Below are 15,237 nucleotides of genomic sequence, written 5' to 3'. Positions count from 1 at the left end.
CTTTGCATACCCGGAAGGAGGCAATGCGCCTTTTTATGGGAACCGGCCGCTACTGCTGGTAAAACACCTGTCAAAAGCAGGATCTATTTCTGACAACTTGCCCTTACCCAGCTGACGTCAAAAGGATACCCAATTTCTACAGAGTTCTGTGTTATTTAGTTACATATATGCGGTTGAGATTCCTGCATGATCCTTGGGCAGCGTTCAAAATCCACCAATTGGCCACTTGTGGCCAAGTGAAGATGCCCAGGTGCCAAAATGCCCAGGTGCCTGGTGTCTCCACCTGGTGGTGCCTACCTGCGGGTCCTTGGATCTTGCCCATTTTCACACACAAGCAACACATCCTGTAGAAATCTAACTGTGCTATTTTATCTGCACAATCTGAATGAATTTTAGGAACCAAAAAGTACTGAAAAATACAACTTTAGAGCCAACCAAATGGCAACTAGGCATTCCGTTTTGGCGACGGTTCTCCTGCCTTAAGGAGCCATTTGGCGCCTCACTGATAAATCTCTTGAGTTTTTAACGCTGCCCCTGAGGTTCCTTCCAACTCGGATTCCATGCTTAATGTTTACTATTTAAGCGGAAGACAAAAGTGCCAGGTAACCACGATAATTCTAATACAGGTTGCGTTTGGGAATGTGTCTTTTCGCGAGAGATTTGTGCCTGCTTTTCAGGCGTGATCTTGCCAGGCTGGATGTAGTGCCAACTCCAAGCACTAAATCTGGGTGTAGCTGCGAGACTGTACCTGCATCTATTTATTAGAGCTACAGTTTATTTCACTGATTCCTCTTGGTTGCTAATTTTTCTTTAAGACCGCCCCCCCCTTCAGTCTAGCACTCTTGAGACAAGGTCAGAGGTCCTGTGAAGGACCACCAGGTCTCCGTGTGCCACTGGGCAAAAAGCACAGGCTCAAATTACACCACACATGGGGGGTGGGGAGGGAGAAGGAAGGGTGAGAAACATGTTTCAGATGCATCTTTGGCTCCCCATAAAGTCACCTGGAAGCCATTTGATTTGATTGTCACTTAGAAATCAAAACAATCCCATATAAGCCACACAACTCCCCCCCCCCACTGCCAAAAAAGAAACCCAGAGAGAACTCCCTCTCAACTGGGAAGTAAGTCAGTATGATAGAAGATGTGAGAAGCGCTTTAAGGGTTTAATGGTCCTGGGAAAACAAGGAAGATCTTATTCCCCTGCTGTCGCAGTGCTCAGCCCCCCTACACAGCAAATGCCCCCCCTGCTCAATTGTAGGCACCCCAGGGCCCTGCCTGTGTTTCCCCTAGCACAGATTTAGGAAGGTGGTATCCTGCCATTCCGTATCTTCCCTGGGTGGCCTACGCAACATCAACCAAGGTTACAGTGACAGTAGCCAGAGTCATGCTTTGTAGCCGCAAAAGTAGGGTTTGGGGGCAGCAAGATGCAGCCTCATGCCAGCTTTACACACACCTTGATCTGTTGCCCAGGATTTGGGCCATATAGGCCAGGGGTAGGCAGCCTAAGGCCTGTGGGCCGGATCCAGCCCAATCGCCTTCTAAATCCAGCCCACGGATGGTCCAGGAATCAGCATGTTTTTACATTAGTAGAATGCGTCCTTTTATTTAAAATGCGTCTCTGGGTTATTTGTAGGACATAGGAATTCGTTCATATATTTTTTTCAAAATATAGTCTGAGAGACGGTGGATCGGCCCAGGGCTGAAAAAGGTTGCTGACCCCTGCCATAGGCCTTCAAGCAGAGGACTGTCTTCTGCAAACTAGGACACCCCACCAGCTTTCACAGCCTGGGAGGGGCAGCTGGGTGGGTTTCAGTAGACCCCAGCAAAGAGTTGTGTAGAAAAGGTGGAAGTTGCACAGAAACAAGATGTTTGAGAGAGGTGACTTTCTCGGCTTGTATCTCTCACACTCCTTGGGCACCCCAACATCAGGCTCCAACCCTCAAACGCTCGTCCTCTTGCCCTTCTCCAGGGGACCTGACTTCTCAGCCCAGGACTTCTGAGCACCAACAAGGCACACTCCAGGGACCACAGGGTAGGATTAGAAAAAGATGAGGCCCAGTGGGTCATTTGTGCAGCCTCTGAAGGGGCTTGCTTTCACTTCCTTAGGCAGAGATGTTCCCTGCTTATTTTGGGCAGTTACTGCCCTATCTGCAGTTTAAATCAATTTATTATTTGCCAGTGCCATGCATATATGCGGTTGTGTGCAAGTCAAATGCACGTAAGAGGGGAGACGCCTGAACGTGGAATATTTTCCGCTAAAAAGAGACAGCACACAGTAAGAAAAAATATATAAGCAGCAACCACCACACTACGATTCAGTGTGCCACTGAGGAATATGAGCTCTTTCTTCAACAGCCATGGGGTTGGGCTTGGCAGATACACTGCGGGTGGGCAGGGGGAGGCTGGCACAGCCTCAGGAGTGGGGCACTCTGCATTGGTGTCCCTGAGTGGGAAAGGAAGAGTGGATGCCCCTGCTTTCACTGGGCTGGGTCCAAGGTACTGCGAAGGGGAGAGGCTTACAGGGGGTGGGACACCCAAGAACTGCTGCTGCAGAAGAGGTCTTGCCAGCCAGCATCTAAGACCCAAGTTCTAGGGTTCTGGGTGCCCTGCCAGATGAGACCAAAGAGGGCCCCGTCCAGCCCAGCATCCTCACCCCATCATGAGACAAGCAGAGCTTCAAGGCAACAGGTAGCTGGATGAAGGGCAGAAAGCTCCATAGCTGGGGGACAACCACCTAAAACATTTGTGGTCTCTACGGGGCACACAAACACCTTTGTACTGGAGGCAGACCTGGAGATCTGCTGGGCATCAGCTCTTGACAGCTTCACAAGGCACAGTCTGCACCAGATGAAGCAGACTCGAACCCATGGCTTCAAGTTACACAAAAGGAGATTCCAAGTAGATGCCAGGAAGAACTTTAGGACAGTAAGAGCTGCTCAGCAGCGGAACAGATGCCCTCCGAGGTGGTGGACTCTTCTTCTTTGGAGGTTTCTAAGCAGAGGTTGGATGGCCATCTGTCTTGGATGCTTTAGTTGAGATTCCTGCAGTGCAGGAGGTTGGACTAGATGACCCTTGAGGTCCTTTCCATGATTCTAGTCTGAGCCGTCCCACACTGAGAGTCCTGAGGTCAGACTGAATGCTGTTGCTGTCGGCCTGGGTAGACCCCAGAATTCAGTGCCTGAAGGGGCAAGTCCCATTGCAACCCAGGCCCCTCTTCCAGCTGGGAGGCTGAGCCTTGAGACAGGCTGACCAGGGAGGGTCCGCTTCCTTTTCATCCTCTGCTGGTGCAGCTGAATGAGAAGCACCTCTGAGTAATCCAACTTGGGGCTCACCAGGCAGGACCTTCCACAGGCCTGAAAAGCAGCCAAGCTATTCGCTGTCCAAGGTACCAGCCAGGAGAAAAAATCTCCTGTGGAAAGCGAGCGAGTAATCCAATGCAGAGCTTCAGGCTCTCCCTCCGTCGCTCTTGCTGCACTCACCACTTGATTCTAAAATACTTTAAACAGATTAAAATGAGCTGAACTTGCTAGGCATCTGGGTAGGCCGGGTGTGGGCCTGCGCTTCTTTGCATGCATGCTACTTTCTACTGAAGGAGTGCTGGGAAACGGACTACAAAAGTCGTGGTTTCTTCGAAAGACATCACGACAAACAGGACTGATATTAGCAACTGAATCCCTGAGATTATTCTTACTGACTCTCTAGCCCACTGCTGACTGGTTGACAAAGATCTGCAGAGCCCACATTCAAAACTCTTGTGTGTATGAGCTGCCGCCTTCTCCTGGATGGCAAGGAATGTGGGGCGTTCCCTGACTCTCGGACGACAGCAAGGCAAGGCGGGCATGACATGAGCTCAGCCGCTGGGCACACACTGGCAATGCCCAGTCCAGAAAGCTCTAATGGAGATAAACCCCACCAACCCCTGAACTCCCATTTGCACCTGCCTCTACGTCACCAAGCGCTGGGCAGTCTGGCCACCTCACTGCCCAGAAGGAATGGTGTCTGACTGCAAGGCCCAAAACATCACAACTTGTTTGGGAATTAGGTGCCATGTGGGTGGCAAGGAAAGGAAAAAAGGACTGGCTGGGAGACTAGAACATCCCCTCCAGCCATAGTTTCCCTGTTAATCCCAGGGGCGTTAATTTAAAATGGAACTGCAGTGTGGTCTATGACCCAGGAGGTGGTGCCCTGGCATCAGAATCGACGCCTAACATTTCAGTGCTGCCATGCTATCTTTAAGACACCTTCCTGAGCCTCACCCTCAGCCCCGTTCCCTGCCCCATAAGCTCATCTCTGGCACCAGCTGCCCGGCCCAGTCAATATGATGCCCCAAAGTGCCCCAAGCAGTTATTTCCTTTTTATTCCTTAAGCTTAAATTCTGATTATCGTTCCTCTTACTGGCCCCTGCACCTTCCTCCTCTCGGGGATTCCTATGGCACACCTCCAGCTCCTCAGTGCATCACGGGGCTATGGTTATCCTCCTTGCACACTCATGATACCGCACACAACCACCTCAGCTCTGTGGTCTGCTGCATAAATTATTATTTATTTTAACAGATTGTTACCCTGCCTGCCTTAAAAACAGTTCAAGACCGCTGTCAACATTGCTAGGAAATCTGTCATCAAAATTAAATTATGATTCTGTGAGGAGGGGAAACCAGTGAGCAGAGAGCAGAGAGAGCCACCCTTTGACACCGCTGCAACCATGTCCATTAGACAAGCCATACTAGGCTCCCAGCATCATCATAAGGCAAAGAAACCCCATTTTCTGAAACTCATAAATTCACCCCAAAAAAAGCCAAATAAATGATTTTATTTCATTCCAGAAGGTAATAAAATTGTGATCCGGGGATGGAACCTGACTCATGACGTGAATGGAACAGGGATGTCATAATGCTCAAGATGCGCCCTCACATACTTTGGATACCCATCCCAATTGCTAAACTGGGTGTTATCAGTCCCGGCAAAGGGACCAGACTAAGGTATTACCAGAATCACAATACCCAGCCGGAAAGCCCATCCCCAGAGGGGAATGAGGCCAAATTAATGAGAACAAATAAACGGTGTTAACCAAGTTGTAACGACAAAAGGACACATAGATACTTTCTTCTGCCAGCGTGAGAGAGATGTTGCCACAATGCATGACTGACTGATGATGTCACACGTGCACAACATGCGTGTGACACCTTACGGAGCACTGGCACTCTAGGCTCATCAGCTGGGTTGTGCCAGAGTGCCCGAGTTTCAGCCCTCCAGTGTGACCCTGCAGGTGAGCACAGTGTGCCTTCCCTTCAGACAGGAAGACACTCTGGACTTGTCAGCAGCGTTGTGCCGTGCCAGAGATGCAGCCCTTTGGCACAGCCCTGCTCACAAGCCCAGAGCTCCTTTCTGTCCAGAGGAGAAGGCACACTGTGCTCATCAGCAGCATTGCGCTGGAGGGCTGGATCTGTGGCATGACTGCGCTGATGAACCCAGAGCGCCGGTGCTCCATATGGCGTCGCACACGTGTGACAACACTGATGAGCTGGATGCCACTGTCCAAAAAGGGAAGAGACACCCAGAGAAGTAGAACAGCGCGTTGTGTTGCTGACACTTACAGATCATCTTCTTTGGCGATCCCTCGTAGGCATGTAAGATTGTCTTCCACGAACACCGTCTTAACAGTGAGTCCGTAAGTGACTATGGAGGCCAGTTCTGGATCCACATGTCCTTCCACAGTGGGGACATTGGTTTCTGGGCGGGAGTTAATCACGGTGTGGATTTGCCAAGCATGCCTTCCTCTTAGCACATTTCTCCCTTGCGTCCTGAGTTTGAGTGTCTTCTAAGTCCATGATACCTTTGGTAAAGGCTGTTCTCCAATTGGAGCACTCGCAGGCCAGTGTTTCCCAGTTGTCAGTGGTTATACTACATTTAAAAAAAAATGCCTTGAGACTGTCTTTAGACCTCTTTTGTTGACCACCAGCATTACACTTTCCATTTTAAGTTCGGAATCTACTGGCCTTTCTGGAAGCTGACCTAACAGAGATTTGCCACTGGACCTGCAAGCCTGTGAGCCAATTGAGAGCAAGATCAGTTGGGAGCATGAAAGGCAGAGGAATCCTTCTGCCATGGCAGTAGAGGAGGAGGGCCCAATCCCTGAGATCCGGCGTTGATCATTTCCAGGCGGCAATAGGCTTTGTCTGCCAAAGCACAGGGCCTTCAGCAGAGCCGCAGCTTTGGTAGCTACAGATTCCCATCCAGTAAGCGGAGTGGTGCTGCACCAGTTCAGAGGCACCGGTGATGGAAATGTGGATGACCTCTACAGTTAAAGTGTTGCCAGAGCAGACCAAACTGCAGAGCAGGCTGTGTTGTACAGGGCGATTCTAATAGTCTGTGGGCTTCTTCCTTCGCAGGTCAGACCCGTGTAGCTGCATGTCTGCAGCTGTGTGAGCTGCCTTGGGGACCTGTGAGTCAGAAGACGTGATAGGAATGTAAAGAAAGTGATCCTTGACCTTGAAAGTGCCCAGGCTCATCTTTAAAAGCACTTTTCAAAAGACAGCAGTATTTTTAAAAGACAAGTCATCTTGACAAGTCAATAGAGGAAAAGCATGGATATTTTAAATATTCGAAATCCCTTTAAAAGGCTGTAAGTTATGTGTTCCTCTCTGATAGTCTCTTGTTCTGTAAATTCAGTACACCACACTCAGAGGTCAGGCACAAGGCAACCCACCTAGTTCTCATGGCTCTCTTAGCAAGACCACTGCGGAGGTCTTTCCAAAGAAGATCACCGACCTCGGGGTCCGCTTCTCCTTTGGGAAGACCTCTCCCCTCCTGATGGGAAGGAGACCCTGGTTCAGACAGTCTTCCCACAGCTTCTCCCTCTCCTGCCCCAGACTCAGCCCCCCATGTGACGCCTGTCCGTCCACCCATCTGTCTGTCTGCCTGCCTGCCTGCCTTCCCCAGAGGCTCCACCGGCTCCTCCTCTGGCCAGAGACCAGATTCTCCTCAGAAGAGGCTCCAACCAGAGCCACTTCTCCCTCAGTCCAGGCCTCTCCAGATCCCTCTTTCTGCCCCCTCTCCAAAGGAGCCCTGTCTCACTTTAATGCCCTCTTTGGGGAAGCTTCGCTTTTCAGGGTTGACGTTTTACTATGGTTTTAAATGGGTTGGAAGCCGCCCAGAGTGGCTGGGGGAACCCAGCCAGACGGGAGAGATATAAATGATTTAAGAATTATTATTATTATTATTATTATTATTATTATTATTATTATTATTAGCACTTTCCCTTATCAGAAATTGCTCCTTTTATTTTCCCTTCCAAAGTGCTGGCTCCGCCCCCCTCTGGCTGGCTGGGGAGCCAATCAGAGAGAGGCTCCAGCCCCCTGGTGGCATTCCAGAGGATCTACATCCCTGACTCTGGTCTGGCTCTGCTGTCAATCATAGCATCCCTCGGATAAGGGCTGCAGCGACTAATATACAGTACTGTATGTGCAAACCAGCTAGAGCTCCAGGACGGAGGGAGGCGTGTTTTCTCAAAAGTTCCTCCACAAATCACAGTGGCAGAAGAGGATGCCAGAAGCAGATGGCAGCCTTCAGCCCAGCAGAATCCAACCTCAGCTGCCCCCGCTCAATGGAAGAGGTGCCCATGCTCACTTTCTGCTCACCAAGCTCCAAATACAGAGCAAGGAAGCTGTGCTTATAATGATTATTCATTATTGTATCTAATTTCAATTATAAATATGCAGCTATTAGCAGTCAAGGGAAAAGTGTGGGGAGTCCCAGGGGGTGGGGAATGGGAGCTCTGCAAGGAAGAGAGAAATCCCCTAATTTGGGGCATGGGCGCATGGCTGCCACAGGTTCTGTGAGGAAGCCAGAGAGTGGGACAGCAGGATGGTCCTGGGGGAACCTGGAGCCCAGTGTGTGGCAGTCATGAAAAAGCAAATCCCAGGCTACAGATCTTTTGCAAAGGAATTGAAAATTAAACTGCCAATATCATGCCATTACAGACATCTATGGTGCTATCGCATTTGGAATATTGTGTGCAGTTCTGGTCTCCTCACCTCAAAGAGGATATTGTAGAGCTGGACAAAGTCCAGAAAAGGGCCGCTGAAATGATCAAGGGAATGGAGACAGTGATTCCCCGGTGAAGGAAGGCGGCAGGGTTTGGGCGTTTTTAGTCTAGAGAAAAGGCAAATAAGAGGTGCTGCAGATGTTTATAGAATTATGCGTGGCGTGGCAAAAGTTGATGAAGGAAAGCTTTCCTCCCTCTCTCGTGACACCAGAACCTGCAGACATCCAGTGAAGCTGAATGTTGGAAGACTCAGAACAGATAGAAGAAAACGCTTATTCACACGGCACATAGTTAAACTATGGCGAATGTTCCTGCAAGAGGCAGGGATGGCCACCAGTTGGGATGGCTCTAAAAGAGGACTGGACAAAGTAATGGCAGTTGTTGTTTAGTCATTTAGTCATGTTTAGTCGTGTCCGACTCTCCGTGACCCTGTGGACCAGAGCACGCCAGGCCCTCCTGTCTTCCCCTGCCTCCCGCAGTTTGGTCAAACTCATGTTCGTAGCTTCGAGAACACTCTCCAACCATCTCGTCCTCTGTCGTCCCCTTCTCCTTGGAGCCTCAGCTTCAGGATCTGTCCTTCCAGGGAGCCCTCCGTAATGGGGGAGGAGAGGGCTGTTGATGGCTGTGCTGGAAACCACTGGAGAGTGAAAGTGGCCTTGTCCTTGAATCCTCCTCTCGACTTTCCCTGGGGGGCTTCTGGCTGGTCACTGCGAGGATGCTGGACAATATGCAGAGATTGGGCCGGATCCAGCAGCTGGGCTGTCCTAATGGAACCTCCAGTTCCAGAGGTAGTCTATCTGCAGGCGCAGCTTGCGCGGGGTTATTTGGCGAGGACGGGATGCTGCGTGAGACGGTCGCTCCGACAGACCTCGGGCCCGCCCCGTTGGGCAGAGCCCCCCCCGGCTGTCCCTCCCCCCCGCGGCCTGCGAGGCTTGGCCGGGTCCCCGGAGCGAGCAGGCCCCGTCGCCATGGCGACGCGAGGATGGAGGCGGCCGCGCCCTGGTCCCTCGGCCCCGCCCCTCGGGAGTCGTAGTCCCGCCCCTGGCGGGGAGCCGGCGGCGCGGCGATTGGCCCGGGCGGCGAGTGGCGGGCGGGTGGGCGGGCGCGAGCTGGCCCCGCCCCTGCCTGGCGCGCGCGCGGCGAGGGAAGCAGGTGAGGCGGCGGCGGCGGCGGCGAGGACGGACGGGGAGGAGGGCGACGCCGAGGAGAGCCGGTGAGGGGGGGGGGAAGCAGCCCGGGCCCTGCCGGGACCCCGCCGGGGCGCCTCCCGCCCGCTTTGTCCGCGCCCCCCCGCCGGCCTCGCCCACCTGGGCCCCTGGCGGCCGGGCTTTGTGCTGCTCCGGGGGGCGGCGGCGGCGGGGCCTTTGTCTGGGGTGGGCGCTGCCCTTGCCGGGGGGGGGGAGGGAGAGGCGGGTCCGGCCCTTGGGGGGGGGCGCGCCGGCGACGCCGCTGACAATGGCCGGGGCTGGGCGCTTTGTGCTGCTTTGGCCGGGCTGGGCGATGGGGAAACTGAGGCACGGCAAGGGCGGAGGGACGGGGGGAGGTCCTGCCGGGGGCGGCGGCATGGCTCTCTCCCTGCAGGTGGTGGCTCTCTAGGAGGGGGGGCGCAAGACCCAGGCAGGGCCCTTCGATCCCCCCCTCAAAAGCATGGGGCAGGGGGTGTCACAGACTCTGGGGGTCAACAAGAAGCTTGGACTCCGAGATGGAGGGGCAGGAAGCGGAGGGCAGCAGAGGCATCCCCTGCCCCCCTCGGGGGCTTGCCCCACCCCGTTGCCCCATGGCAGAGGCCCCAAAGGCTGACCCAGTTGCCTCGCGCCCCCCCCCCCGTAGGCCCCTGATGGATCCCCCCAGCATCCCCACCAGAGCCGAGTCAGGAGTAATCTCCTGGGAGCAAGGATTATGGACTGATGGAGGAGTCACGCCAGTTCACCCCATCCGCCTGGTCCCCACCCAGACACTCAAGCTGCCCAACCCCACCCCACAGAAGGGGGATCAATGGAACGCACAGCTGCCGCCACTGCTGCCTGTGTCATACCTGCCTCCTTTTAACGGGGAGGAACAATCAGATGCTTGCTGCCGTACATTGGGGGGGGCACGGCCTGCGTGTTGCTGGTGGTGTGATATTGATTACTCTGAAGACGTTGGTGTCTCTACAGAAAGCACCACCCTCTTCCTATGCTCCACAGGCTCCCCTCCTGCCCAGGGCTGGGGGGGGCACTTCCGCACTTTGGGGTTGGCGCAGCTTTGTTTTGTGTTGGATTGGTTCGCGTCCAGAAGGCCCCCCAGGCTTGCAAAGGTTGACCCTGCCCCTGTGGCAGAGGGGCGTGTGCATGGGTGCATCGTGCGCCCCCATCTCCTTGCTGGCTATGAGCCGTTGCCTGTGAACTGCAAGTAGCTTCTGTCTGGCCTGAGGAGGAGGATATCGGCAGCTGCAGAAGTAGGAACCACGGAATTCGGTGGGATTTGTTTCCTTGCAAGTCCACTGGATGCTGTGAAGTCTGATGCTGGCATCCATGTGTGTCATGGGGGGTGGGACAGATGCCCCAGTGTCTCCTTCCTCAGTTTCCCCCTCTGGGAGTGAGCCTATGGGGAGCATGCAGGCATTGGGCTGGAAAGCAGGGGAGAGATGCCTCATAGTTCTGACACCTTGTCTTAACCTCTGGCTGCTTCGTCAAAGAAAAAGCTGTAGGCAGATCCTGCTGTTTTTTGTTCCGGTTTATTATTATTATTTCTTAGTAGTTAGAGATTTGATTGAAGCAAGCAAAGGAATGCAATGGAAATAATAGAAGTACAAAAGCTGCACAGTAAATCCGGGAGAGACTTAAAATTAGGTTGGTAAAGTACTTGGAAGAGCATTAGGGCAGCCAAATTTCAGGTGGTGTTGTGAAGGAGGAGTCCTGGCTGTCTGCATTTGTTGAGCTATAAGATAAAATCCCACCAAGCAGAACCAAATCTGGGTCCTCTGAGCCTTTGGCAACACATAATTTATGAGTAAATTTTTCGGCTAATGCTAACTGCCACATGGCTTTTGCCAGGAAAAAATCAGTGTGTCTATTTCCCGCCCATGCTTTGAAGCTTGCGAATGATCCTCAGGAATTGGAAACACTTTTCCGTGCCGCTCGGAATCCATTGAAGGTATAGGTGACAGTGCCGCCTCTACCCAGCTTTCTCTCCTGTAGGGCTGGCCAAAGGACCATCCCATCATAAGGGTCTGAGGAAGGTCAGAAGGTCTTCTGTTGGCATCCCAGCCCGGGGCTCTGCCGGGGGTCCTGGCCCTCCCTCCGTGTTGCTTGGCGATGGGACCGGGACAGAAGCTGCCTGTCAGAAGCAAACAAAACCTTGAGTCAGGTTGGCCTGTGCTGGGGGAGGGGTGCCGGAGCAGCAAACAATGGCTGTTTGGCCGCCAGCTTCCACACTCTGGGGAAAATACAATGCTTCTCTGTGTGGAAGGCCCCCTGCAAAATAAACGCAGGCCAGGGAGGCCCCCCCCCCCCAGTAACAGTGCAAAAGCCTGAAGACAGGAGGGGTGTGGAGAAGCCTTTCTCTGGTGGGAAGCAGAGTCCACTTGCGACTAAGGGGAGATTTCTGGGCATCAGGTTGGTGACCACGGTTTGAAAACCTCTGCCTTAGTCCATAGTTATTTCCATTTCCACTGTGTGTGCGTTTCTCCTTCTTGCATACTGAGACAAGTGCATTGTTGTAAGAAGAAGCTGCAGTCAAGCAGGTCATAGAATCATAGAATTGTAGCGCTGGAGATGGACCCCACGGGTCATCTAGTCCTACCCCCTAGCAAATAGACACTCTTTTGTGGCAACCGTAACTTAGATTTACAGTGGCATTTGGCGCCTAGCTGATATAGCTGAGTTTCTAACCCTAGTTGGAAGATGAGGCTGGGCCGCTCCCAGGCAGCCACAAGTGGGGAGGAAGAGAGAGAGGAGGAGGAGGATAGGCTGGGATGGTGGGGAGCAAGACTGGGGCTCTCAGGCCGCCCTCCCTGATAGATGGGGATGGAATGAACATTCGCTTCCGGCTGGGACTTGAGAGCCCAACCTCTCGCCCAGGGATCTTGAATCTGCCCAAGTACTGCTTATTGCTTGTAACAAGCAATTATTCTGGGCATTCTGCGGCCTTTAAGACAAAGGCTGTCCATGACGGTCAGCGGTCTGGTTGGATGGTAGAGAGGAGGCTGCCGTGAGCCAGTGTCCTAAACTTCTGTGCCCTGCCTCTTCGCAACCAGGGTGTGGCGTCAACTTCTGCTCGCTTTTGCCTGCACTTCTACCTTCTGATTTCCCTTAAATGTTCCTGGGAATGCAGGGAGATGCTGGCTAAGGAGGGCTGAGAATGCCTTTCCCTGGCAAAGCTTTAACACGCCATTGACTTAGTTTTGCCCCGTTTTATAGCTGCCATTGCCAACCTGTGCCTCCCAGATGATTTCTGCTGCTGCTCCCGGGGGCTGATGGGAATTGGAGTCCAAGCATCTGGTTCCTCGTCATCCTGGGGGAAAGTGACCAGTGGGGTGCTGCAGGGTTCTGTCCTGGCCCATTGTTGTTCAAGGTCTTTATAAATGACTTGGATGAAGGAATTGAGGGGGTGCTCATCCAATTTGCAGATGACACCAAATTGGGAGGGGCAGCTAATGCCGCAGAAAGCAGAATCAGAATTCAAAATGACCTTATCAGATAGGAGAACTGGGCCCAAACCTTGGTCAGGCCACACCTGGAATACTGTGTCCAGTTCTGGCTGCTGTAATTTCAAAAAGTTGTTGACAAGCTGGAACATATGCAGAGGAGGGTGACCAAGAAGATCAAGCCTTATGAGGAATGATTGAAGGAGTCTGGAAAAAAGACTGAGAGAAGATATGATAGCCATCTTCCAATATCTCAAAAGGATGTGACATGGAAGAGGGAACAAGCTACCCCCAGAGGGTAGAACCAATGGATTCAAGTTCCAAGAAAGGAGATTCTGACTAAACATCAGGAAGAACAGTGGACAGTGGAACGGACTCCCTTGTGAGGTGGTGGACTCTCCTTCACTGGAGATTTTAAAGCAGATTGGCAAAGGCTGCCTTGTGGGACCATCATCAGCACATCAGATGGTCTTTATTTATCCTGTTTTTGCCTCTATTCTCAGCATAAAAATAGAGAGCTGCCAGAGGTTGATTTTTAGACTGTTTATCTGCTTGGAAGTGCAACATGCTCCTTTGATCATTCTATTCCTCTACAGTTCTTCAGTTTTCAAAGCATCATGAAATACGGATGGTTGAAAAAAACCTGGATCAGTGTGGGGAGCAAATGAAAAGTGTGGCGTCTTTGAGAATTTCTGTTTTGTTGTACTTTGGTGCATTGCTTGTGAGCACTTGGGGCTGAGAAGGGCGTGTGTCTTCTTCCACTTTCTGCGGGGTGTGTGCATGTGCCACCCTGGAAGGTCTGACCTCTGGGCTGTGAGCCTAGCATTTAGGCTTACAGGTTGGAATTGGCCAGAGAAGCTGGGAAAGGTGGGCTGATCCCTCTTCTCCCTTGAGCCTGATGCCCTTCAAGCTTCCCTTAAGCGTGAGAGCTGCTATTTTGGTGCAAGGGTTGGACTTAGTACTGGGAAATGAGGTGCCAAGTGACACCATAGCTTTCTTCCTGCTCCACAGCAATGGATCCAAATGTAAGAAAGGAGATTCTGAGTAAATATTAGGAAGAACTTTCTGACAGTGGAGCAGATAACATCAGAAGGTGGTGAATTCTCCTTCCTTGAAGGGTTTGAAACAGAGGCAGGGTGGCCATCTCTCAGGGATTCTGTGATTCCTGCATTTCAGGGGGTTGGACTAGATGACCCTTCGGGGGGGGGGTCCTTCAACTCTACAATTCTATGATTCCGTGAAGAAGCTCTTTGGCTGGGCAGGGTGTTGGCAGTCGGGGGCTCTCTCCTCAGCCCAGGGGCTTGAACTTCAGCCTCTGATGTCTGTAGCTTCCTAAGTGCCAGGTGACTCACCTCAGGGATTCCTCAGGTGTGTTCAGACCTTCTCTGTGAGGATTTGCGCCAGCTCCTGGGTGAAGCTTGGGTCTGGAGGACCTGCCCAATGGACTGCTGGTCTTCCATATTTGGTTTGAGTGGAGGTCAGTGTGACTGGTGGGGGCTGGAGGCTTTTTAGCCTCCATAGCCCCTCTTTTTGAGGCTATGCCCCCCTCCCTCTTGCCCCGAGGTGGTGGCAACTAGAATACCAAGTGTGGGTGGTCTGGACTCTGGTCCTGAAAGGCACTTTCCCTCCAGTCCAAACAAACCACCCCTGCACACGGATCTGCTGGTGCTCAAGCAGCCCTGTTCTCCGTGAGAAACTGCACCCCCATCCTGCTTCCCAGCTCAACTGGGGATTGTGCCTAGTGTCAAGTGGGGGTGCTCAGCCGCTGATCTGCGGCCCCCCTCTTAATGCCCTGGTCTTCTCTGGCAAGGCCTTTGCCTCATTGACAAATGAGTCCAGGGACCTGCAGGTCTTGCTTCAGCTCAGGGTTGGGATTCTGGACTCTTGAGTAGCAGCTCCAAGTCATAATCTGAAGTAGCAAAAAATTCTGTGTGGGAAAGATCAGTCAATCATTGGAAATACAAAATTCCCACTTTTTATTAAAGTCACAAATAACACTGCGGGAGCTTAAAGACCAACAGATTAATTATGGCATCAGCTTTTGGGGACTGATGCCATCGTAAATTTGCTAGTTTTCAAGGTGCCTCAGCACTGCAGGGAAGGTGGGTGGGAAGAAGGGCAAAGACTCTGTCTATCCAGCCTCTCAGCCAAAGGCTGCCTTTAATTTATTGAAACAATAAGATCATACGAACTCCAGGCCATCATTCCGTTCAGCTTTATTGTTTTCTTCTGAGGCATCTCATGAAATCAGAAGAATTACCCGCTGAAGGGGGCTTCCTCCTGCTCCTGCCTCTCTCCCTCGCCACAGGTACCAGGGAAAGGTGATCTTCTGCCTGCCCTTCAGACGGACGAGTGAGGCTCCTCTCTCCCTCAATAGGTTTCCATGTTCAGGCTGACCTTTGCCCACCAGGTGCCCCCTGGGCACTTTGGACAAGAACTCCCATAATAGCCATGCAAGCTGGGGCTGGCGGGAATTTGGAGGAAACCTGGTTGACTTCAACACAGTTCCAGGTGACCGGAGCTGGTTTCTGAAGGGGAAAGGGGCAGTTTCCCTTGCTGACTGGGAG

At 52.5% G+C, this 15,237-nt stretch overlaps 1 protein-coding gene and 1 long non-coding RNA gene across 4 annotated transcripts in view; one reads left to right on the top strand and one right to left on the bottom strand.

Annotated features, from left to right (window-relative positions):
• Positions 1–4,793: 4,793 nt before the first annotated feature.
• Positions 4,794–8,423, bottom strand: LOC309366072. Of its 2 annotated transcripts, XR_014166466.1 has the most exons (3): positions 8,033–8,423; positions 5,552–6,439; positions 4,794–5,520 (listed from the first exon to the last, which is right to left on the bottom strand). It is a non-coding gene; the product is annotated as an uncharacterized lncRNA (long non-coding RNA). The 2 variants fall into 2 exon arrangements; XR_014166467.1 differs by lacking the exon at positions 8,033–8,423 and having other exon boundaries at positions 5,552–6,594.
• Positions 8,424–9,179: 756 nt separating this feature from the next.
• The window catches only part of DPYSL5 (dihydropyrimidinase like 5), a 36,547-nt gene continuing 30,489 nt past the window's right edge, over positions 9,180–15,237 (top strand). The window contains exon 1 of one of the 2 annotated variants that reach the window (XM_081904125.1): positions 9,180–9,256. The gene's annotated coding sequence lies outside the window, so the exon portion shown is untranslated. The remainder of the gene's footprint in view (positions 9,257–15,237) is intronic. The other variant, XM_081904124.1, reaches the window with a different exon arrangement.

This window comes from Podarcis melisellensis (genome assembly GCF_964234715.1).
Source record: "Podarcis melisellensis genome assembly, chromosome: 3".
NCBI classification, from domain to species: domain Eukaryota; kingdom Metazoa; phylum Chordata; class Lepidosauria; order Squamata; family Lacertidae; genus Podarcis; species Podarcis melisellensis.
This window is presented reverse-complemented; position numbering and strand designations above follow the sequence as displayed.